The sequence below is a fragment of the Bombina bombina genome, chromosome 1 (assembly GCF_027579735.1).
Source record: "Bombina bombina isolate aBomBom1 chromosome 1, aBomBom1.pri, whole genome shotgun sequence".
NCBI lineage: Eukaryota > Metazoa > Chordata > Amphibia > Anura > Bombinatoridae > Bombina > Bombina bombina.
Genome location: NC_069499.1, coordinates 73,063,125 through 73,090,070, shown reverse-complemented (window position 1 = coordinate 73,090,070; position 26,946 = coordinate 73,063,125). Strand labels below are relative to the sequence as shown.

The window sequence follows — 26,946 nt, the reverse complement described above, 5'->3', positions numbered from 1 at the left end:
GGCTTTTTATTTTTATAGGGCTATTAGATTAGGTGTAATCATTTTTATTTTGGATAATTTCATTTGTTATTTTTCGCAATTTAGTGTTTGTTATATTTTGTAATTTAGTATTTGTTATTTTTTGTAATTTTAGAAATAATTTTTTTTAGTATTGTTAGGTTTTTTTAATGTGTAATTTAGTTTATTTAATTTGTAGTTATTTTATTTTTGGTTTAATAGTTATGTTAGGTTAATTGTTTGTTTAAACTTAGTTTTTTTAATTTCATAGGTAAATTTTTATTTATTTTAAGATAGGGATATTGTAATTTTAATTTAAAGGTAGGGGGTTGTTAGGTTTAGGGGTTAATAGTTTAATTTAGTGGTGGTGATGTGGGAGGCCAGAGGTTTAGGGGTTAATAACTTTATTTAGTGGCCGCGATGTCGGGGAGTGGAGGAATAGGGATAAAGATCTTTATTATATTGTCGGCGATGTTATGGTGCGGTGGAATAGAGGTTAATATCTTTTATTAGTGGCAGCGATGTCGGGAGCGGCAAATTAGGGGTTAATAACTTTATTTTGGTGTCGGCGATGTCAGGGGCAGCAGATTAGGGGTGTTTAGACTTGGGGTTTATGTTAGGGTGTTAGGTTTAAACTTAACTTTTTTTTCTACATAGATATCAATGGGGTTGCGTTACAGCGATCGCCATTCCGCGCTTCAGGTGTTAGTTTTTTTCTAACACCTTCTCCCCATTGATGTCTATGGGGAAAGCGTGCACAAGCACATATTCTCAGCCCCTGGATTTTGTGCAGTATGTTTCTAGTGGAACAAATAGAAAGGACTTTCAGTCATGAAGTATAAAATACTGAAAGTTCCTTTATTTGTCTGAAACGTATGAGCTACTTAGGCAGCCCACGGCAGAACGCTATTTTTAAGTGAGGTGACGTTTCCACATCTTAGCCAATAGCCATGTGAGCCAGCTGGCATTATACCAGATAGCTAGCACGCTATTGGCTAAAATCACCTCAGTGATAAAATAGCGTTCTGCCGTGTGCTGCCTGAGGCACTCATTGCAGCGAACGCTGCAGACAAATAACTGTTAGCATGAATTATTTACTGAAATTCACTTTTATTTGTTGCACTGGTAAATCCAAGAGTTTCAAAAACGCTAGGATTTACTATCACTTTAACTTCCTCAAAAGGGAAGTTAATTAATCTGCTTTATTTACTTTTATTAAGACAAAGAACTTCTGATTTGTTACTATTGATATTATAACCAGACAAAAGACTGAAAACTTTAATATTATTTATGATAGTATTTAGAGAGATTTCTGGATATATAACAGCATATTATCTGCGTAAAGAGAGAATATATAATTAACCTCTTTCAGACTAATACCACAAAATATACCCCGCAGCTTAATAGCAAGGGATTCCAGTGCCAGATTGAATAAAAGGGGCAAGAGGGGACACACCTGTCTCTTGCCCCTTTCCAATCTGAACCATTAAGATGCAACCCCATTGATTGACATAAAAGCAGACAGCGTATGTTAGTAATAAAATAAAGGAAAGGTCCCCAAATGTTATATTTTTCCCAGGCTTGATAGTAAGTACGGCCATCCCAGCCTATCAAAGGCCTTCTCAGCATCCAGTGTCAACAGTAGAGCATTTGTGAAAAACTGGTCTAACGTTTGCTTCTTCTTAAGCGTCCAAAAATGGTTGACAATATATAGAACATTATGCATATTTCTGGCTGAAGATCTCATCTGAATAAAGCCTTCTTGATCCTTATGGATCAAGTTTGGGGGATATTTCTCAGCCTATTATCCAAGATTTTAGCCAAAATCGTATAATCTTGATTAAGAAGAGAAATAGGTCGATAAGATGTAACCTCCAGCTTTAGGGAAAACAATGATGCAGATGGCTGAGAAAGCCTGTGAGGGGATGATGCTCCCCAATAAGTGAGCATTGTATAACTCTGTCAGTATTTTTGGGGTTTGAGCTTGTAACATTGTATACCATTCCATAGAGTGACCATCTGGACCATTGCCATACCAGACATGGTTTTAATTACTTCCTTTATTGCTATAGATGCATTTTATTCCTCTAGTTGTAACTGTATAATTTTAGGCATGGCTAAAGAGGGGAAAAAAGAGCTTTTTGTACCCTGGTAACTACAAGTCTCAGCTGAATATAAAATCACATAATACTTTTTCAATTCTTCCACTATTTCTTTGTTGAAATCACCCTTTTTTTTAGAGTTTACAAATAAAATTTGTTTTGCTGATTTTTTGAACCTTTACCAGTGAAGCCAAAAATTTCCCTGCGCGATTTCCAAATCTATATAATTTACCTTTTCTTCTTGAAGCCGGAGAAGCGATTCCCCCTCATGCCGCTCGTCACTTCATACATCAGCAATGACGAATCCGGCTTCCTCCAATCACGGCGTTGCCTCAGGAAATAATTCCCCTGGGGGGGAAGCCGTAATTGGAGGATGCCGTAAGAAGAGACGAGCGGCAGGAGGGTAAATCGCTTCTCCGGCTTCAAGAAGAAAAGGTAAGTATTTTAACAAAACCGGTGAAATGTAAACGGTCATGAATGAAAGTGCACCTGTTTTTAATAGTATTTTTAAAAACTGGGCACTCATTCTTCAAAGTTGACATTCACCTTAACTTTTCTCCTATCTCTAGTAGCTTGTTGAGATAAATATATAGCCATCTCCTTTTTATAGACTAAATATTTCCTCAAATTTGAATAAGAGGGATTCCTAAGGTAATAATTGTAATAATAATGCCAGCTTATCACTTAAATACTTATACTGCTTTTATAAAGATCTGTTATAGTTTGTTACAAATGCAATCATTTCCCCACTAATAACTGTCTTACCAGCTTCCCAAAGTGTTTGTACATTACAGTTGTCCACATTGTTATTAGAGACATACGTTTCCCATTATTCTTTAAGAAATTCTATATATTTTTCTGATGCATATAGAAACTTGGGAAATTTAAACTTTGTTAATTTTCTCTCATTACCTACTGTTGTAATTGTCAAGCTGAAAGGAACGTGATCCGATATTAGAATGTCGTCTATTTTTTATTCTTTATTTGCTTTACTAAACCTTTTGAAATTAAGAAACAAAATCTATCCTTGATCACTCTCTTACACTTTGTAACAATTTAATTCAATTAATTCCATTTCATGTAAAAGAATAGGAGACCTGAAAACTAGACGTGTGCATTCAGCAGTTTCATTAGCTGTCAAATACGGAAGGAGGCAGCCGCTTGCGGCATTTGTCTATTTTTGGAGCTGAATTTCTTCTTGTGAAAGTGCAGCACACTAAAGTCTGTGCAAATCCAGATCTTATTGTGTTTCACTCTGAAAAGAGCATCATGCCGCAAGTGGCTGTCTTCTTCCACATTCGGCAGCTAATAAAATGCACATGCCTATGAAAATCTGTGCAGATACAGTTTTTGAGCTATTTCTAACCCCAGTTTCTCTCCTCCATTGCTATCCCCTTGAACCCCCTTAGCATGTAAACCTATGAGCCCAGCTGTTTGCAGATCACCTTGATAAGAGCCGACTACAACTGTGCAACTCTCAGCAGAGCCATCTACCCACTTGATCCCTATAAATGTTACCTGTATACCATGCCTATGTTTATAGCGCTGCGGAATCTGTTGGTGCTCTACAAATAACTGATAATAATAACTTACTAATACGAGCGCTACATCCAACGCGCAAACAGCAGCGACAAATCCGATATCCTACTCGCCTAACTGTTCGCGGGCCACTCATAATCTGGCCCTTAGGGTTTTATGTCCCTTTAAATTCAATAACACTTGTTTGTGAACCTAAAAGTCATGCTGAAAAACCATTGCAGCTAGAAATGTTTTAACTGGCCCTTATCGCAAATGCAAGTTTCCAGATCAGCTTCATGAACCGTTAACTTCTTGCTGCAAAAACAAGAACAAGGATAAACAGAAGATTACTAAAAAAATGAATTAAAACAAAGCACAAAAATACACCCTCCATAAAAGAGTTCCCTCTAACAAACACACACAAGAAAAGTTTCTAAACGCACAAGAAAAGCAACAGAAAATAACAAACAAAATGTACATCATCGTCACATTGAAATAGTGAGACATAACCGCAAGACGAGATATTTCACAGGTTCTTTATGACTTCTGCATTCTTGAATGAGCTTTAGTTGACAAACCGCAGATCAAGGGCCCCATTTATGAAGCAGCGGATGCTGCTTTGGAGCCCCTCCTTAACTTCTCTTCCACCTTTTACAGCGAATCATGTCCACTTGCCAATCAGCTAAATCTGCTCCCAGGTCTCTACAGGGATTTTGAGATAATTATCATTCTATCCAGTGAGACTACTTTACCCTAATAAAACAGACGTGCATATTTTATCATTAAGAACATTTACAAAACCCTTTTGTATGTTTTCTAATATTTGTGGTTGAATTTCCGCATTGCTAGTGGATATTGACTGTTGTGCAAGATGTCATGTACTGAGTCATCTAACACAACTATATGGCCCCCATTTATCATAGTGCGTTCAGACAGAAAGTTCTCAGAAATGGAACCTGTACACACACCTTTGGATCCCTCGGTCCAGCACCGACTGTTGTAGTTTAACAAACGCTTGTGCAGTCCTGCCTCCTGCTCTCTCATGCAATTGGTCAGTCATCCCTGACAATAACCGTGACCTTTGAGGTTGTGGAGAAGTTAAGAAGTTGAGGTAAAAAAAACTGTGCAGCTTGATAATTGTCGCCTATATTTATTAATGGCAGGAACGCCCAGCAATGAAAAGATTGGTGAAGCAAGTATCTACGAATTTCTCGCCTTAACAATAAGGTACCTCGGCATCCTAACAAACATGAATCTTTTTAGAGTGACATCAAATTCATTGTGCACCAAGAAACATTTTGTTAAGCAAAAAAAAAAATATTAATAATGTAAAATTAAGCACTAAGACGTCTACTCTGTAATTCTATTGCAAACAGAGCGATAGCTTCAGGCATAAAAAGCAATGATGAGCGTCACACACAGCTCTCCCAGGTGTTCTTGTGAAATAACATACACATTTGTATACTCACGCCGACATCTAACTGCATTAATATGTTCCCAATTAACCTGAAATGTGTAAGACAAATAGAACACGAAAGCCTGACTGAAAGACGAGGCAAAAGGGTGATTTTCTTTATTTTTGCTCCATTTAGAACAATTTATCATCTGCTTGTCAATTCTAGTGAAATTTTGCTAAAGGCCATGTTAAACTCCAACAGATGAGGTTCAACCTCTTCTTCATTCTTCTTGGCTAATGTAAAGAATACTTGAAGTATAAACAATACAGGAATTTCATTTTTTTGTCAGCATACATGAACAATCTTATCACTTACATTTAAAGGGATATTAACCAACAAATGCAAGAGAATGATGTATTCAAAGCAAAGGTTAGCATGAGAAATGACAGTAAACAACTTGCAATTCTGATGTCTTGCAGTAGAATAACATTTTCAAATCAAAACATTCTTAAAAAAGTAATGTCTTGTTTGCTGCAATTGTATTTCAGTGTCCAACCTCCACCTAGCACTTACCTAATATGGAAGAAACAATTTGCTATATAATTAATGTATATTAAAGTTGTTTCAGCATGCATAATGAAACTGTTTATATGAAAACTCGATTCAAACCAAGGTACTAGATTACAAGTGGCGCACTATTTAGCGCTTTTGCTAAAGAACATTTTCTACTATATAAGAAGAGCATTGGAATTTAAAATATTCACAGTAAAACACATTATTAAGTATTAGAATCGAATAAAAATTATCCAAGCCCATTGTCTCCAAGGAATTAAGAAGATGGCTCCCTGTCCACTACAATTGTAAGGAACCCAGTTTCCAGTGCTGCCTGACAATTTCTATGGGGTCGATCCGATAAAAATCGTCGCCCGCAAAAGTCGGCGATGCCAATATTTGCGCGGGTTTGGTATCCTATATATGGCGTAACCTAGAAGTTACGCGCGTATATTTCTGCCGTCGCCCGTAGTTTTTTGGGCCATAGGCAGGTATACCAAACCCACGCAGTTTGGTATCCAATATACAGCGTAAGGACTTACGTGGCGAAAATGGAGAAATCTTACTACATTTTCACCTTGCCACAAAAAGCAGCCGTAAGAAGCCTTACGCTGACTATTGGAGCCCCGTAACTCCCTAAATAAACCTAACACCTAACGCATGCGCAATGTCTATCTCCCTGTCAACCGCGTTCCCCCGCCGCAATCCCTAATAAAGTATTTAACCCCTAAACCGCCGCCATCTACAAAAACTAACCCCCTACTGTGAGCCCCTAAAACCGCCACCATCTAACTGATCTATCCTCTAATGTGAACCCCTAAAACCGCCACCATCTAACTGATCTATCCCCTAATGTGAACCCCTTACACCACCGCCATCTATATTAAAATTATTAACCCCTAATTTAATCTACCTACCCCGCCGCCAGCTATATTATCTATATTAACCCTAAGTATATTATAGTTAATATAGTTATTACATTATATATATTAACTATATTAACCCTAATTATATTAGGGTTAATATAGTTAATATAGTTACTATAGTATTTATATAAACTATATTAACTCTATCTAACCCTAACACCCCTAACTAAATTCTTATTAAATAAATCTAATTTATATTATAAACTAAAATATTCCTATTTAAATCTAAATACTTACCTATAAAATAAACTCTAAGATAGCTACAATGTAATTAATAATTACATTGTAGCTATGTTAGGGTTTATATTTATTTTACAGGTAAATTGTAAATTATTTTAACTAGGTATAATAGCTATTAAATAGTTATTAACTATTTAATAGCTACCTAGTTAAAATAATTACCCAATTACCTGTAAAATAAATCCTAACCTAAGTTACAAATATACCTACACTATCAATAAATTAAATAAACTACAAATATCTATCTAAAAATACAATTAAATAAACTAAACTAAATTACAAAAAAACAAACACTAAATTACAAAAAATAAAAAAAAGATTACAAGATTTTTAAGCTAATTACACCTATTCTAAGCCCCCTAATAAAATAATAAAGCCCCCCAAAATAAAAAAATTCCCTACCCTATTCTAAATTAAAAAAAAGTTCAAAGCTCTTTTACCTTACCAGCCATTAAAAGGGCCTTTTGTTGGGGCATGCCCCAAAGAAAACTGCTCTTTTGCCTGAAAAAAAAACACAATACCACCCCCCAACATTACAACCCACCACCCACATACCCCTAATCTAACCCAAACCCCCCTTAAATAAACCTAACACTACCCCCCTGAAGATCTCCCTACCTTGTATTCACCCAGCCGGGCCGAACTCCTCATCCGATCCGGGCGATGTCTTCCAGCAAGCGGCAGTGAAGTCTTCTTCCATCCGTGGGATATCTTCAAGCAAGCGGCAGAGAGTCTTCTTCCATCGGCGATGTCTTCAAGCAAATCGGCATCTTCAATCTTCTTTCTTCGCTCCTCCGCCGCGGAGCATCCATCCGGCACGACGACTTCCCGACGAATGAGGTTCCTTTAAATGACGTCATCCAAGATGGTGTCCGTCGAATTCCGATTGGCTGATAGGATTCTATCAGCCAATCGGAATTAAGGTAGAAAATCTGATTGAATCAGCCAATCAGATTCAAGTTCAATCTGATTGGCTGATTGGTTCGGATTGAACTTGAATCTGATTGGCTGATTCAATCAGCCAATCAGATTTTTCTACCTTAATTCAAGTTGCTTGAAGACATCCCGCGGATGGAAGAAGACTTCACTGCCGCTTGCTGGAAGACATCGCCCGGATCGGATGAGGAGTTCGGCCCGGCTGGGTGAATACAAGGTAGGGAGATCTTCAGGGGGGTAGTGTTTGGTTTATTTAAGGGGGGTTTGGGTTAGATTAGGGGTATGTGGGTGGTGGGTTGTAATGTTGGGGGGTGGTATTGTGTTTTTTTTTTCAGGCAAAAGAGCAGTTTTCTTTGGGTCATGCCCCCACAAAAGGCCCTTTTAAGGGCTGGTAAGGTAAAAGAGCTTTGAACTTTTTTTAATTTAGAATAGGGTAGGGAATTTTTTTATTTTGGGGGGCTTTATTATTTTATTAGGGGGCTTAGAATATGTGTAATTAGCTTAAAAATCTTGTAATCTTTTTTTTATTTTTTGTAATTTAGTGTTTTTTTTTTTTTTAATTTAGTTTAGTTTATTTAATTGTATTTTTAGATAGATATTTGTAGTTTATTTAATTTATTGATAGTGTAGGTGTATTTGTAACTTAGGTTAGGATTTATTTTACAGGTAATTGGGTAATTATTTTAACTAGGTAGCTATTAAATAGTTAATAACTATTTAATAGCTATTATACCTAGTTAAAATAATTAACAATTTACCTGTAAAATAAATATAAACCATAAATATTATTAATTATATTGTAGCTATCTTATGGTTTATTTTATAGGTAAGTATTTAGATTTAAATAGGAATATTTTAATTAATAATATTAATATTAGATTTATTTTAATAAGAGTTTAGTTAGGGACGTTAGAGTTAGATAGGGTTGTTTTATATATATATATATATATATATATATATATATATATATTATAATAACGATATCAACTATATTAACCCTAATATAATTAGGGTTAATATAGTTAATATATATAATATAATAATTATATTAACTATATTAACCCTAATATAATTAGGGTTAATATAGTTAATATAGCTGGCGGCGGTGTAGGGGGATTAGATTAGGGGGTTAATAATTTTAAGATAGATAGCGGCGGGGTAGGGGCTCACTTTAGGGGGTTATAGATTTAATATAGTTTCTAACGTGCCGTAAGTCACTGGCGACGCCAGAAATTTGTACTTGCGCAGATTTCTGGACATCGCTGGTTTGTCAGACTTACGGCACTTTAGCATCTGATGGCGCCGTATATGGGATAGCTCGAGTTGCGAGCTGAAACTGCGGGCGACGCGGGTTCCCTCCCTTGCGCCGCAAACTACGATCTATATCGGATCGCGCCCTATGTCTACTGATGCTACAAAAACGTGGGGAGATGAATAATCAATGTGAAGAAAGATATTGGTTGGAGCCACTCTAGGATTAAAAATAATCTCAAGTTTCTGGGTTAAAATAGGACATTTGCCCTTAGATGGTCGTTGTGTTCATATCACAAACTGAGACAAATATCACTCAGGGCCTGTAAAGCATTGCTGGCTTAAATGCAATGGCCTGATAAAATGGGAAATGATCTTTTAACAGGGTAAAACTAACCAGTAGAAAACTTGTTGGGCCTATGGTTCTTAAAGGGAAATTACGGTCAAAATTTAAATACACATAGATGAATTATATCTTTGAATAAAAACATATTTGCTATATACATGAATTGGCAAAAATGTCTCTAGAAAAAGTTTTCACTGTTTTATTGTTAAATTTTTTTCTCTGCACGTGCATGTGAAGTATAGCTTAATATTCTCAGTGCACCAGCATTTTAAATACTGCAGCTGCTCAAAGTAACAGTGGGGCTTGTATCATGTCAGCAATTAACAACTTGAGTCATTACAAGATGGTACAAGCACCTTAGCCTCTATGTTTCATCTCCAATGATATTCAGAGTGTTGTGTGATTGTCAGTGTGGGTGCACTAAACTTGCTGTCTCCCACAAAAATAGATCAGTCTGTCTACCATAAAGAATGCCAACTGTCAACATTCTCTATGGTCTCTAGTTATCAATGTCTGTCGGACCTAATCCGACAATGCGGATCAGGTCCGACAGACATCGCTGAATACGGCGAGCAATGCGCTCGCCATATTCAGCATTGCACCAGCAGCTCACAAGAGCTGCTGGTGCAACACCGCCCCCTGCAGACTCACGGCCAATAGGCCGCCAGCAGGGAGGTGTCAATCAACCCGATCGTACTCAATCGGGTTGATTTCCGGCGATGTCTGTCCGCCTGCTCAGAGCAGGCGGACAGGTTATGGAGCAGCGGTCTTTGTGACCGCTGCTTCATAACTGCTGTTTCTGGCGAGGCTGCAGGCTCGCCAGAAACACGGGGCATCAAGCTCCATTCGGAGCTTGATACATATGCCCCAATGGGGCTATGTAGCGTATCATGTCCGACAGACATTGCTGAATGCCGATAGCATTCGCTATCGGCATTTATCATTGCACAAGCAGTTCACTAGAACTGCTTGTGCAATGCCACCCCCTGCAGATTCGCGGCCAATTGGACGCTAGTAGGGGGTGTCAATCAGCCCGATCGTATAGGATCGGGAGGATTGAAGACTGCAGCCTCAGAGGCAGCGGATCAGTTATGGAGCAGTGGTCATTAGACCGCTGCTTCATAACTGCTGTTTCCGGCGAGCCTGAAGGCTCGCACGGAAACAGGGGCATCAAGCTCCATTAAGAGCTTGATAATTTGGCCCCTATATCTAGTCTGGTAGATAAAAAATGGAGCTCCAAAATAGTAGTGAAAAAGGCTGATGGGTAGTTCTGTGGAATTAGGGTACAATCATATAGACTTATTAGGTCCCATGTATTAATGGCCCGTTCGGATAAAGTTCTCAACTTGAAAACCTGTCTGTACGGCTTTGCAAATGAACGGGCGGCCAACCCTGTGTGTCCGCTGCCTGTATTGACCATTGCACACTCAAGCGAATGGGTAAAGTCGCCCCCTTCTCTCACACAACCAGAAGGGCCAGACAATCACCCTGTATTTGTATCTGTATTTTAGTTCATAATTGAAGACAATTTGTATATTGTAGATGTGCAAATATTAAAACAAACAAATACATCAGCAAACCTTTACATTATAATCTAATACTGAAACAGTTCTAAAAAGTTTTTCCTATGCATTTCTGCACTGTACTACTTGTTAATGATGATTATATAAAAAACACATTTGTCTATTGCATTTTCCTCTGACAACATGTCTCACATAACTACACAGCAGTTTTAACAGATGGATAATAAGGATGGGAAGAATATTCCCAATTATTTATTTACAAGGATATGGAGCACTTAAGTTCTTAAATGTACAGGAGACTCCTACCTCGGTCAATGTCATTTTTGTAGATTCAGTTCATGCTATCATATTGTGTGAAGGACATCAAATGGTCTAAATCCTAACAAACAAGTCACCAGGCGTTACTTGTTTATACTATGCTGTACATTTGCAAAACAAATGTCAATTTCTTCTATTTCTCAAATCCAATTTACTGGTATAGTTTTCAAGTAGCGTGAAAGGTTAAGGTTTAGTCTGACCTCTAATAGATATTCTGAATCCTCTACTCATTGAGTGACAGAGCCACAACATAGCGCTAGCCCTGCTGTCATCAATAGTGATGGGTCAGCCATCATATTCCAGTCATTCTGGTGGCATTCATGTTATAGTTGACATGATTACTTGTTATGTGAGCTGTGAGAAAACAGTAGACTAGGGAACCGGTGCACCTGCATTAGGGGCTGCAGGGCACTGTCTGTGACATAACACGTAGACATGCCTGCACACAAACTATTTTAATTATTAGACTTGCTAATGGGGGTGGGGTGGATGAGCTTGGAAGGATTAGTTTGAGCAAATTCTTTGGGGAGAAGTTTCAGGCAACATCTGGGAGATCGTTATAGTGTAGTAGGACTGTGCGCTAGGCAAAATTATCAGACTCCCCACAGATCCCAAAATTGAAATAAAAAACAATTTATTTGAAAATGGTCTCTTAAAATAAACAAATTCCAGCTAAAATCACAGTAATAAAATCAGACGTCTCCGATATATCACAGGTAAAAAAGGGCTAAAATATCTAAGCACAAATCCACTCCTAAAGAGTATATCTAGCGGATATGGGATATCTAATCCCAGCGTCCTGATTAGCCGAGAACGTTTCCAGTTAGGTGCTATTAAAGAGTCTTATCCTATGTTGAAACTGATCAGTCTCAGGTCAATGTGTTCAGATCGCTGATTGGCAGCATAAAACGCAACAGTGTAAGCAATTATATCCTCAGGCAATATTAAAGGGCAATCCTTAGTCTCCAGAGATAGAGTACACTCACAGTACCTTATGGATGCCGCCGGACCTGCGACCTGAAATTTTGGGGTCTCCATATTGTAAAGCCACACTGGAGAGGGGGCAATATAGAGAAAAATGTACTCTTGACAGAAACAGAGCTTATTTAAGAAATGTAACAGTATATATTCAAATTCTGATATATCCCCTTTCCTTTTAGACTAAATTAGTTCAGGTAGATATTACTTCCTCATATCTAAAACTAGATTTTCCCATCTTCCTATTTATAACTCTCTTACATTCTAGTCACTGCTGCAATAGGAAATACATTAATTTATCCCAGCAACTTTATTTATTTTTTAATATATCTGTTTTTTATGTTTTTTAGATATATTTTTTCCTTTCTTTGGTTTATTTTAAGATGTACATACTTTCATTTTATTATACTATGTATTCTTGTCAAATGATTGTGTTCAACTAGTTTGATATACACTCTATAATGTTCCATATGTAATGAAAGCTATGAGTTACTCTCTATACCACCTTAAAAGAAAAGGGGCTGTAGCTGTTCTACCAATCAGACACACCTGGATAACATATAAAGGTGTATGAGACTGCTAGAAATCATCTTGAAAAAGCCCTTATGGGAGAAACGCGTTGATGTTGGAGCAGTGTTTTTTATACTTTTACACTTACATGGAGCAATGAAGTGCATTTGAAAGTATATCTAAAAGAAAAGTTTATTTGAAAGTGAAGATTTTCTTTGCAAACCGCTGATTTTGCAAGTGTGAATTTTTTGCAAACCAACCAATTGGGAATCCACCTTGGAACTGGCTTGTGAACCGGAATTCCTAATTGCCTGCAGATACAAGGTTTGAAATAAAAGAAATAACATTTTAATATCTCCATCCTGCGTGCTACATGCACTAAGGTCATACTATTCAGATTGACAATCTGGGAGAACGATCCAGCCTCCAGTAACAACCTCTGACACCAACCAACCAACAGACACGTGACTCTGTGACGTCTAGAGAAGACTTTGACGTTGAGACAGGCATCCATAAGGTACTGTGTGTGTACTCCATCTCTGAAGACTAAGGATTGCCCTTTAATATTGCCTGAGGATATAATTGCTTACACTGTTGTGATTTACGCTGCCAATCAGCGATCCGAATGTATTGACCTGAGACTGATCAGTTTCAACATAGGATAAGACTCTGTAATAGCACCTAACTGGTACCGGTCTCGGCTAATCGGGACGCTGGGATTAGATATCCCATATCAGCTAGATATACTCTTTAGGAGTGGATTTGTGCTGATATATTTTAGCCCTGTTTTACCCGTGATATTATATCGGAGAATGTCTGATTTTATTACTGTGATTTTAGCTGGAATTTGTTTATTTTAAGAGAAAATTTGTGAATAAATTGTTCTTTATTTTAGTTTTGGTTTACTTATCAACTTTTGTTCCAAACACACACTGACCGTGCCGCTGCAAATCCGGAAGTCCCAACGTCACCGGTGAGCAGAAGTGGACTAATCCTTACAGCATGTAGGTAGCAGGGGTGCTTGCTGTGTAAAACAGCCGGTGAAGCCGTATGTCAATATAAAATAGGTGATACAGCAGCACTTTAACAAAGGAGTCAGGGCTAAAAATAATAAAAATATTCTTCACCTTTATTTAAACATAAGTTAAAATAGTACACGGCTCGCATACTCCCTTTAAATAAAGGTGAAGAATATTTTTACTATTTTTAGCCCTCTGACTCCTTTGTTAAAGTGCTGCTGTATCACCTATTTTATCAACTTTTGTTCTTATCTTACCTTTAGTATTTTAGTGCTCCCACTTACATTTTGTTTTTTAACATCTGAGAGAGATTTCTAATATATGCCTTATTCGACACCTGAAGATAAGTAAAGTTTATAGTTTAATCATCTCCTTGCTATTACTGATTTCTATGGCCTAGATTTGGAGTTTGGCGGTAGATGGGCTGTTAACGCTACGCAGGCTTTTTTCTGGCCGCACCATAAATTTAACTCTGGTATCGAGAGTTCAAAAAAATGCTGCGTTAGGCTCCAAAAAAGGAGCGTAGAGCATTTTTACCGCAAATGCAACTCTCGATACCAGAGTTGCTTACGGACGCGGCCAGCCTCAAAAACGTGCTCGTGCACGATTCTCCCATAGGAAACAATGGGGCTGTTTGAGCTGAAAAAAAACCTAACACCTGCAAAAAAGCAGCGTTCAGCTCCTAACGCAGCCCCATTGTTTCCTATGGGGAAACACTTCCTACGTCTGCACCTAACACTCTAACATGTACCCCGAGTCTAAACACCCCTAACCTTACACTTATTAACCCCTAATCTGCCGCCCCCGCTATCGCTGACCCCTGCATTATATTATTAACCCCTAATCTTCCGTTCCGTAAACCGCCGCAACTTACAATATCCCTATGTACCCCTAATCTGCTGCCCCTAACACCGCCGACCCCTGTATTATATTTATTAACCCCTAACCTGCCCCCCACAACGTCGCCGCCAGCTACTTACAATAATTAACCCCTAATCTGCCGAGCGGACCTGAGCGCTACTATAATAAAGTTATTAACCCCTAATCCGCCTCACTAACCCTATCATAAATAGTATTAACCCCTAATCTGCCCTCCCTAACATCGCCGACACCTAACTTCAATTATTAACCCCTAATCTGACGACCGGAGCTCATCGCTACTATAATAAATGGATTAACCCCTAAAGCTAAGTCTAACCCTAACACTAACACCCCCCTAACTTAACTATAATTTAAATCTAACGAAATTAATTAACTCTTATTAAATAAATTATTCCTATTTAAAGCTAAATACTTACCTGTAAAATAAATCCTAATATAGCTACAATATAAATTATAATTACATTGTAGCTATTTTAGGATTAATATTTATTTTACAGGCAACTTTGTAATTATTTTAACCAGGTACAATAGCTATTAAATAGTTAAGAACTATTTAATAGTTACCTAGTTAAAATAATAACAAAATTACCTGTAAAATAAATCCTAACCTAAGTTATAATTAAACCTAACACTACCCTATCAATAAATTAATTAAATAAACTACCTACAATTACCTACAATTAACCTAACACTACACTATCAATAAATAAATTAAATACAATTGCTACAAATAACTACAATTACATAAACTAACTAAAGTACAAAAAATAAAAAAGAACTAAGTTACAAAAAATAAAAAAATATTTACAAACATAAGAAAAATATTACAACAATTTTAAACTAATTACACCTACTCTAAGCCCCCTAATAAAATAACAAAGACCCCCAAAATAAAAAAATGCCCTACCCAATTCTAAATTAATAGAGTTAAAAGCTCTTTTACCTTACCAGCCCTGAACAGGGCCCTTTGCGGGGCATGCCCCAAGAAAATCAGCTCTTTTGCCTGTAAAAAAAAACATACAATACCCCCCCCCCCAACATTACAACCCACCACCCACATACCCCTAATCTAACCCAAACCCCCCTTAAATAAACCTAACACTAAGCCCCTGAAGATCTTCCTACCTTGTCTTCACCATACCAGGTTCACCGATCCGTCCTGGCATCCGGTGCTGAAGAGGTCCAGAAGAGGCTCCAAAGTCTTCCTCCTATCTGGCAAGAAGAGGACATCCGGACCGGCAAACATCTTCTCCAAGCGGCATCTTCGATCTTCTTCCATCCGGTGCGGAGCGGGTCCATCTTGAAGCAGCCGACGCGGATCCATCCTCTTCTTCCGGCGTCTCCCGACGAATGACGGTTCCTTTAAGGGACGTCATCCAAGATGGCGTCCCTCGAATTCCGATTGGCTGATAGGATTCTATCAGCCAATCGGAATTAAGGTAGGAATATTCTGATTGGCTGATGGAATCAGCCAATCAGAATCAAGTTCAATCCTATTGGCTGATCCAATCAGCCAATCAGATTGAGCTCGCATTCTATTGGCTGATCGGAACAGCCAATAGAATGCGAGCTCAATCTGATTGGCTGATTGGATCAGCCAATAGGATTGAACTTGATTCTGATTGGCTGATTCCATCAGCCAATCAGAATATTCCTACCTTAATTCCGATTGGCTGATACAATCCTATCAGCCAATCGGAATTCGAGGGACGCCATCTTGGATGACGTCCCTTAAAGGAACCGTCATTAGTCGGGAGACGCCGGAAGAAGAGGATGAATTCTAACTCTCACTTCAGAAACGACTCTAAATACCGGCGTTAGAAAGATCCCATTGAAAAGATAGGATATGCAATTGACGTAAGGGGATCTGCGGTATGGAAAAGTTGCGGCTGAAAAGTGAGCGTTAGACCCTTTCCTGACTGACTCCAAATACCGGCGGTAGCCTAAAACCAGCGTTAGGAGCCTCTAACGCTGGTTTTCACGGCTACCGCCGAACTCTAAATCTAGGCCTATGATTGCAATATGTTTACAATAAACACTGCTAGTGTTATACTGCATTCTTGTGTTGGCTTCCGTTTTGTTAATATTTGAGAGAGCACGCACCCCCCCCTTTGTTTTTGGGATATAACATGGAGTTTTGCAGCCTTTGTACATAATCTATGGATCTTTTGGGCTTTATTATTTCAAAACATTGGTAGTGAGTAATGCCATAACCCATATATTTTTGTACATACATCTTGGAGATTAAATCCTCTTTGGTTCTCATTAGGAATCCATTGGTAATCATATTACTGGACATAAAGAAAGACTACGTCCAAAAAGAATATTCTGCTAACATAATCTCTTTCATTTAAAACCGAATGCTGGTAAACTCTTCTGGAAGTCTAAAACTAACATTTCCAAGAAGGTCCTCAAATCTGTGTATGCTAAACTTTTTTTCTAAGAGGCATTTTGAATATGTTTCAAATGACATCCATATGTAAAAATTATTTTTTTCAGAATTTTCTAACTGATTTTCTTAGGTCAACTCCACGGAAGATATTTCTTTCTCAGGTTCCTGGTAATGCACTGAAACAGAGTTTTTTGGTCAGTCCTTCAAAATCTTTCAGATATTTGTGCTGTTGTCTCTAACCTTTCATAGAATAAGGGTTTTGATTTTTATTCAAGATGTCACTATATTTGTTAAGGTTCTTCATTTCACTATAAAACCTTACATTCTGTTATTGTTGCTCTGGAAAAAGGTTAGTGTACGACTTCCATGAATTTGAAAAAAATGCTTAAAGGGACACTGAACCCAAATTTTTTCTTTTGTGATTCAGATAGAGCATGAAATTTTAAGCAACTTTCTAATTTACTCCTATTATCAAATTGTCTTCATTCTCTTTTTATCTTTATTTGAAATGCAAGAATGTAAGTTTAGATGACGGCCAATTTTTGGTGAACAACCTGGGTTGTTCTTGCCGATTGGTGGATAAATTCATCCACAATAAAAAACGGCTGTCCAGAGTACTGAAACAAAAAAGAAACTTAGATGCATTCTTTTTCAAATAAAGATAGTAAGAGAAAAATTGATAATAGGAGTAAATTAGAAAGTTGCTTAAAAACAAAATTTATGCTTACCTGATAAATTTCTTTCTCTTGCGATGTATCGAGTCCACGGATTAATCCAATACTTGTGGGATATTCTCCTTCTCAACAGGAAGTGGCAAAGAGAGCACCCACAGCAGAGCTGTCTATATAGCTCCTCCCCTAACTCCACCCCCCAGTCATTCGACCAAAGGCTAGGAAGAAAAAGGAGAAACTATAGGGTGCAGAGGTGACTGAAGTTTTATAATAAAAATTACTACCTGTCTTAAATAGACAGGGCGGGCCGTTGACTCGATACATCGCAAGAGAAAGAAATTTATCAGGTAAGCATAAATTTTGTTTTCTCTTGCAAGATGTATCGAGTCCACGGATTCATCCAATACTTGTGGGATACCAATACCAAAGCTTTAGGACACGGATGAAGGGAGGGACAAGACAGGTACCTAAACGGAAGGCACCACTGCTTGTAGAACCTTTCTCCCAAAAATAGCCTCCGAAGAAGCAAAAGTATCAAATTTGGAAAATTTGGAAAAAGTATGAAGCGAAGACCAAGTCGCCGTCTTACAAATCTGTTCAACAGAAGCCTCATTTTTAAAAGCCCATGTGGAAGCCACCACTCTAGTAGAGTGAGCAGTAATCCTTTCAGGAGGCTGCTGGCCAGCAGTCTCATAAGCCAAACGGATCATGCTTTTCAGCCAAAAAGAAAGAGAGGTTGCCATAGCCTTTTGACCTCTCCGCTTTCCAGAATAGACAATAAACAATGAAGATGTTTGACGGAAATCTTTAGTTGCTTGTAAGTAGAACTTTAAAGCACGAACCACATCTAGGTTGTGCAACAGACGTTCCTTCTTGGAAGAAGGATTAGGACACAGAGAAGGAACAACAATTTCCTGATTGATATTCCTATTAGAAACAACCTTAGGAAGAAATCCAGGTTTGGTACACAAAACCACCTTATCCGCATGGAAAACAAGATAAGGTGAGTCACACTGTAAAGTATATAACTCAGAAACTCTTCGAGCCAAAGAGATAGCTACTAAAAACAGAACTTTCCAAGATAAGAGCTTAATATCTATGGAATGCATAGGTTCAAATGGAACCCCTTGAAGAACTTTAAGAACCAAATTTAAACTCCATGGCGGAGCAACAGGTTTAAACACAGGCTTGATTCTAACTAAAGCCTGACAAAATGCCTGAACGTCTGGAACATCCGCCATGCGCTTGTGTAAAAGGATAGACAAAGCAGATATTTGTCCCTTTAAGGAACTAGCAGATAATCCCTTCTCCAATCCTTCTTGGAGAAAAGATAAAAGCCTAGGAATCCTGATCTTACTCCATGAGTAACCCTTGGAATCACACCAGTAACGATATTTATGCCATATCTTATGATAGATTTTTCTGGTGACAGGCTTTCGAGCCTGAATCAAGGTATCAATGACCGATTCAGAGAAACCATGCTTTGCTAAAATCAAGCGTTCAATCTCCAAGCAGTCACACACAGAGAAAGTAGGTTTGGATGCTTGAATGGACCTTGAAGCAGAAGGTCCTGCCTCAGCGGCAGAGTCCATGGTTGGAAGGATGACATGTCCACCAGGTCTGCATACCTGGCCACGCAGGTGCTATCAAAATCACTGAAGCTCTCTCCTGCTTGATTCTGGCAATCAGACGAGGAAGGAGAGGGAATGGTGGAAACACATAGGCCAGGTTGAAGGACCAGGGCACTGCTAGAGCATCTATCAGCACTGCCTGGGGATCCCTTGACCTGGACCCGTAACAAGGAAGCTTGGCGTTCTGACGAGATGCCATCAGATCCAATTCTGGTGTGCCCCATAGCCGAATCAGTTGGGCAAACACCTCCGGATGGAGCTCCCACTCCCCCGGATGAAAAGTCTGACGACTTAGGAAATCCGCCTCCCAGTTCTCTACCCCTGGGATATGGATTGCTGAAAGATGGCAAGAGTGAGTCTAGGCCCATCGGATTATTTTGGAAACTTCTATCATCGCTAGAGAACTCCTTGTCCCCCCTTAATAATTGATATAAGCTACAGTCGTGATGTTGAGGTTGAGGCCACGCCAGTTGAGGCCACGCCTGAAGCGCATTGAATATCGCTCTCAGTTCCAGAATGTTTATCAGCAGGAGAGTCTCCTCCTGAGACCATAAACCCTGAGCTTTCAGGGAATTCCAGACTGCACCCCAGCCCAGCAGGCTGGCATCTGTCATAACTATGACCCACTCTGGTCTGCGGAAACACATTCCCTGAGACAGGTGAACCTGAGATAAACACCAGAGAAGAGAATCTCTGGTCTCCTGATCCAGATCTATCTGAGGAGATAAATCTGCATAATCCCCATTCCACTGTTCGAGCATGCATAGTTGCATGCATAGTTGCAGTGGTCTGAGGTGTAAGCGAGCAAACGGAACTATGTCCATTGCCGCTACCATTAGTCCGATTACCTCCATACACTGAGCCACTGACGGCCGAGGAATGGAATGAAGAGCTCGGCAGGAGTTTACGAGTTTTAATTTCCTGACCTCCGTCAGAAATATTTTAATTTCTATCGAGTCTATCAGAGTTCCTAGGAAGGAAACTGTTGTGAGAGGGAAGAGAGAACTCTTTTTTATGTTCACCTTCCACCCATGAGATCTCAGAAAGGCTAACACGATGTCCGTGTGAGACTTGGCTAGTTGGAAAGTTGACGCTTGAATTAAGATGTCGTCTAGATAAGGCGCCACTGCTATGCCCCGCAGTCTTAGAACCGCTAGAAGGGACCCTAGCACTGTTGTGAAAATCCTGGGAGCCGTGGCCAACCCGAAGGGAAGGACCACGAACTGGTAATGCCTGTCCAGAAAGGCGAACCTAAGAAATCGGTGATGATCTCTGTGGATAGGGATGTGCAGATACGTATCCTTTAAAGGGACAGTCAAGTCCAAAAAAAACTTTCATGATTTAAATAGGGCATGCAATTTTAAACAACTTCCCAATTTACTTTTATCACCAATTTTGTTCTCTTGGTATTCTTAGTTGAAAGCTAAACCTAGGAGGTTCATATGCTAATTTCTTAGACCTTGAAGACTGCCTCTAATCTGAATACATTTTGACCACTAGAGGGCATTAGTTCACATGTTTCACATAGATAATATTGAGCTCATGCACATAAAGTGACCTAGGAGTGAGCACTGATTGGCTAAACTGCATGTATGTCAAAAGAACTGAAATAAGGGGGCAGTCAGCAGAGGCTTAGATAGAAGATAATTACAGATGTAAAACGTGTATTATTATAACTGTGTTGGATATACAAAACTGGGGAATGGGTAATAAAGGGATTATCTTTCTTTTTAAACAACAAAAATTATGGTATTGACTGTCCCTTTAAGTCCACGGTGGTCATATATTGACCCTCCTGGATCAGTGGCAGAATAGTCAGAATAGTCTCCATCTTGAAGGACAGGACTCTGAGGAATTTGTTTAGGATCTTGAGATCCAAGATTGGTCTGAAAGTTCCTTCTTTTTTGGGAACCACAAACAGGTTGGAGTAAAACCCTTGCCCCTGTTCCGCTCTTGGAACTGGGTGAATCACTCCCATGGTATGTAGGTCTTCTACACAGCATAAGAATGCCTCTCTTTTTGTCTGGTTTGCAGACAACTGAGAAATGTGAAATCTCCCCCTTGGGGGAAAATCTTTGAAGTCCAGAAGATATCCCTGGGAAACAATTTCTAAAGCCCAGGAATCGTGAACATCTCTTGCCCAAGCCTAAGCAAAGAGAGAGAGTCTGCCCCCTACTAGATCCGGTCCCGGATCGGGGGCTACCCCTTCATGCGGTCTTGGAGGCAACTGCAGGCTTCTTGGCCTGTTTACCCTTGTTCCAAGTTTGGTTAGGTCTCCAGACTGACTTGGATTGAGCAAAATTCCCCTCTTGCTTTGCAGCAGGGGAAGCTGAAGTGAGACCACTCTTGAAGTTTCGAAAGGAACAAAAATTATTTTGTTTGGTCTTTATTTTATTTGTTTTATCCTGAGAGAGGGTATGGCCCTTCCCTCCAGTGATATCTGAAATAATTTCCTTCAGTTCAGGACCGAATAGGGTCTTTCCTTTGAAAGGGATGGTTAAAAGCTTTGATTTTGATGACACATCAGCTGACCAGGGCTTAAGCCATAACGCCCTACGCGCTAAAATTGCAAAACCTGAATTTTTTGCCGCTAATTTAATCTGTAATGAAAGAATTAGCCATCTTAAGAGCCATAATTCTATCCAGAATATCATCTAATAGGGTCTTCCTCTGGAGAGCCTCTTCTAGAGCCTCGAATCAAAAAGCAGCTACAGTAGTTATAGGAACAATGCATGCAATAGGTTGGAGAAGAAAACCTTGATGAACAAAAATTTTCTTCAGGAGACCCTCTAATTTTTTATCCATAGGAACTTTGAAAGCACAAATGTCTTCAATAGGTATAGTTGTACGCTTAGCTAGTGTAGAAATAGGTCCCTCCACCTTAGGGACCGTCTGCCACGAGTCCCGCATGGTGTCAGATATGGGAAACATTTTCTTAAAAGTAGGAGGGGGAGCGAACGGTATACCTGGTCTATCCCACAACTTAGAAACAATATCTGCAATCCTCTTAGGGACCGGGAAAACATCAGGAACCTCCAAGTATTTGTCGATTTTACACAATTTCTCTGGAACCACAATAGGGTCACAATCATCCAGAGTAGCCAATACCTCCCTGAGCAACAAGCGGAGGTGTTCTAGCTTGAATTTAAAGGCCGCCATATCAGAGTCTGTCTGAGGGAGCGTCTTTCCTGAATCAGAAATCTCTCCCTCAGACAGCAAATCCCTCATCGCTACCTCAGGGAATATCGGATACGGCTACTAAAGCATCAGAAAGCTCAGCATTTGTTCTTAACCCAGAGCTATCACGCTTCCCATGCAACACAGGCAGTTTAGATAAAACCTCTGTGAAGGTAGAATTCATAACTGCTGCCATGTCTTGTAAAGGTAAATGAAGTAGACGCACTAGAGGTACTTGGCGTCGCTTGTGCGGGCGTTACTGGTTGTGACACTTGGGGAGAACTAGATGGCATAACCTCATTTCTTTCTGTCTGAGAATCCTCTAGCGCCACATTTTTAAGTGCTACAATATGCCAAATTTATAGACATATCAGTACAAGGGACACATTCTAAGAGGGGGTTCCACAATGGCTTCTAAACATATTGAACAAGGAGTTTCCTTGATGTCAGACATGTTTAACAGGCTAGTAATGAGACAAGCAAGCTTGGAAAACACTTTATTCAATGTAAAACAACAATTTCAAAAAAACGGTACTGTGCCTTTAAGAGAAAAAAACATGTACACGTTCAGCAAAACTGCTTAAAAATGCCACAAATCCTTCGAATTTTTTACAGTATATGTAGTAAGCCTTAGTAAGGTTCCACCACTAGTAAAAAATTAAATTAACCCCTTAACAACAAAACCGGATTGACAAGAGTCAAAAAAACAGAAGATACACAGTCAGCACCTTGCCAAAGCCCTGCTGTGGCGCCTACCGGCCCTTAGGGGTTGAATTTGAGGGAATAATGCCTCGTTTTGGTCCCAAAATCGAGTCAGGACCCTCCTGTGTTGCAGCTTGCTGTCCAGAATGAAAAACAACTGCGCATCTAAGGCGCAAAATTAGGCCCCACCCACCTCTTACTCGATGTCTGTTGGGCCTTAAAGTAACACCTCAAGTGTTTCAAACAGCCATGTGGGATGTAAACCTCAAAATAAGCCAAATGAACCCTCTAAATAAAAAGTCCCAAAAACGTTTTACCATACTTCTCAAAAAAACGTTTGCTCTATTATATAAGTGTCAACCAGCAAAGTAACTTAGCCCTTATGCAAGCTTGTAATACTACCATAAGTCTTTGATTACAGCTTCCCTTCCCCTCATGGGGATAATGTCAGCCCTTTTCTTGAAATATCACAGTCTTTCTAGAAAAAAATGACTGAATATACCTCAGTGTAGCATAGCCTTTAAACCGTTCCTCAACTGAAGTTTCCTGTACTCCTCAGCCTCTGTGGGAACAGCAGTGGATCTTAGTTACAAAATGCTAAGATCATTATCCTCCAGGCAGAAATCTTCATCTTTTTTCTGCTTGAGAGTAAATAGTACACACCGGTACCATTTAAAACAACAAACTCTTGCTTGAACAAAATAAAACTAATATTTTGTCACCACAATCACTTTACCCTTCCTTATTGCTTAGAGCCGGCAAAGAGAATGACTGGGGGGTGGAGTTACGGGAGGAGCTATATAGACAGCTCTGCTGTGGGTGCTATCTTTGCCACTTCCTGTTGGGAAGGAGAATATCCCACAAGTATTGGATGGATCCATGGACTCGATACATCTTGCTAGAGAAATTGCATGCTCTATATGAATCATGAAAGAAAATATTTGGATTCAGTGTCCCTTTAACTTGAAATTATTTCAACTTACTTTTTTTTCACTACGACAAGTTCACTAAAGTTCTGATTGCTCGTTTTACAAAGAATATGTCCAGCTTTGGTTACTTATATGTTATCTTCGTGACAGTGGAATATGAAAAGAAGGCAGTTTGAAACACTTTGATGAGCCATTTTATAAATAGTTTTAGTTAGAATTGATTTTTTTTTTTTGATTTTTCAAAACTTGAGTTTCACTTTCTAGATATAATGCTGAATGAATATCCCAAAAAACTAATTATAAATTAAGGTCTGTGCAAGAAGTCAGGTAATGCCATTCCACATACTTAGAATGGTCATTGGATTGATTAGAAGCCATTAATTTGATCACTGTTCTTCTGGAGGAGGTGTTTTATACCAGACTTCCCATTTCGTAGGGTTATGGAATGTTTGGTATAATTTCAGACCTCAGCAAAAGCTATTTTCCTGTCATAAACATTCTGTTACTCTAGGTTGTGTTCTTGGCTCTAAATGCATCATGGTAGGATTCAGTATGACAATATGGAGATGGTGGTTTAAAGAATCCATCACAGTGTGAATATGGCAATAGTGATTCTTTCCATTCAAATTGATTTATGTCTTAATTCCTACATTTGTTTTACTTTCTTTTGTTGTTGAAATGTTCAAGGATGATTAGCAGAAACACATTATTTTGGCTTTATCTTGGCAAGGATAATTGTTTTTTGGATATGGGCTATATTTAAGCTCTGAATTATTGCTTGGAATTCTTTATACTGAACTAAGGTTCAGTAGCTTATTATAGAATTTTTCCTGCTTTCAAATATCACATTCCTCTTAGAATTAGAATTTGATGTTTCCTGTGTTGCATCATCATCATCATCATCATTTTGAATCTATATATAATCTTTAAACCTTCACTGCTGAACCATTTTTCACCTGTGTTAATAAAAGCCAGTGTTGTCTTTGGCACTCATTGAAATTAACATCCATTCCACTGCTTTCTCTCAGCTAGATTACGAGTTTTGCGTTATGAGTGAAAAAGCATTGTTATGCTTCATAATGCTGCTTTTTCCCTAACGCCGCTATTACAAGTCTTGTAGGTATAGGTGTACCGCAAACCTTTTTGGCTGTCACGTAACGTCAATACCGCACTTTTAAAAAAATCCTTTTTCGATGGGACTTCCATAGAGCCGGTATTACAAGTTTGACAGGGAGGCCAAAAAGTGAGCGGTACACTCTACAGGGAGTTCAGAATTATTAGGCAAATGAGTATTTTGACCACATCATCCTCTTTATGCATGTTGTCTTACTCCAAGCTGTATAGGCTCGAAAGCCTACTACCAATTAAGCATATTAGGTGATGTGCATCTCTGTAATGAGAAGGGGTGTGGTCTAATGACATCAACACCCTATATCAGGTGTGCATAATTATTAGGCAACTTCCTTTCCTTTGGCAAAATGGGTCAAAAGAAGGATTTGACAGGCTCAGAAAAGTCAAAAATAGTGAGATATCTTGCAGAGGGATGCAGCACTCTTAAAATTGCAAAGCTTCTGAAGCGTGATCATCGAACAATCAAGCGTTTCATTCAAAATAGTCAACAGGGTCGCAAGAAGCGTGTGGAAAAACCAAGGCGCAAAATAACTGCCCATGAACTGAGAAAAGTCAAGCGTGCAGCTGCCAAGATGCCACTTGCCACCAGTTTGGCCATATTTCAGAGCTGCAACATCACTGGAGTGCCCAAAAGCACAAGGTGTGCAATACTCAGAGACATGGCCAAGGTAAGAAAGGCTGAAAGACGACCACCACTGAACAAGACACACAAGCTGAAACGTCAAGACTGGGCCAAAAAATATCTCAAGACTGATTTTTCTAAGGTTTTATGGACTGATGAAATGAGAGTGAGTCTTGATGGGCCAGATGGATGGGCCCGTGGATGGATTGGTAAAGGGCAGAGAACTCCAGTCCGACTCAGACGCCAGCAAGGTGGAGGTGGAGTACTGGTTTGGGCTGGTATCATCAAAGATGAGCTTGTGGGTCCTTTTAGGGTTGAGGATGGAGTCAAGCTCAACTCCCAGTCCTACTGCCAGTTTCTGGAAGACACCTTCTTCAAGCAGTGGTACAGGAAGAAGTCTGCATCCTTCAAGAAAAACATGATTTTCATGCAGGACAATGCTCCATCACACGTGTCCAAGTACTCCACAGCGTGGCTGGCAAGAAAGGGTATAAAAGAAGAAAATCTAATGACATGGCCTCCTTGTTCACCTGATCTGAACCCCATTGAGAACCTGTGGTCCATCATCAAATGTGAGATTTACAAGGAGGGAAAACAGTACACCTCTCTGAACAGTGTCTGGGAGGCTGTGGTTGCTGCTGCACGCAATGTTGATGGTGAACAGATCAAAACACTGACAGAATCCATGGATGGCAGGCTTTTGAGTGTCCTTGCAAAGAAAGGTGGCTATATTGGTCACTGATTTGTTTTTGTTTTGTTTTTGAATGTCAGAAATGTATATTTGTGAATGTTGAGATGTTATATTGGTTTCACTGGTAAAAATAAATAATTGAAATGGGTATATATTTGTTTTTTGTTAAGTTGCCTAATAATTATGCACAGTAATAGTCACCGGCACACACGGATATCCCCCTAAAATAGCTATAACTAAAAACAAACTAAAAACTACTTCCAAAACTATTCAGCTTTGATATTAATGAGTTTTTTGGGTTCATTTAGAACATGGTTGTTGTTCAATAATAAAATTAATCCTCAAAAATACAACTTGCCTAATAATTCTGCACTCCCTGTATAACCACAAGATCCGTACCGACATCTAAAGTCAGTAGTTATGAGTTTTCTGTTACAAAGCTGTACCATAAAACTCATAACTAAAGTATTAAAAAGTACACTTACACCCATAAACTACATATTAA

The 26,946-nt window shown here is 39.0% G+C and overlaps 1 protein-coding gene across 1 annotated transcript in view; it reads right to left on the bottom strand.

Moving 5' to 3' along the window:
- Nucleotides 1–26,946, bottom strand: part of BEGAIN (brain enriched guanylate kinase associated) — a 507,736-nt gene that overhangs the window by 89,064 nt on the left and 391,726 nt on the right. The window lies entirely within an intron of this gene.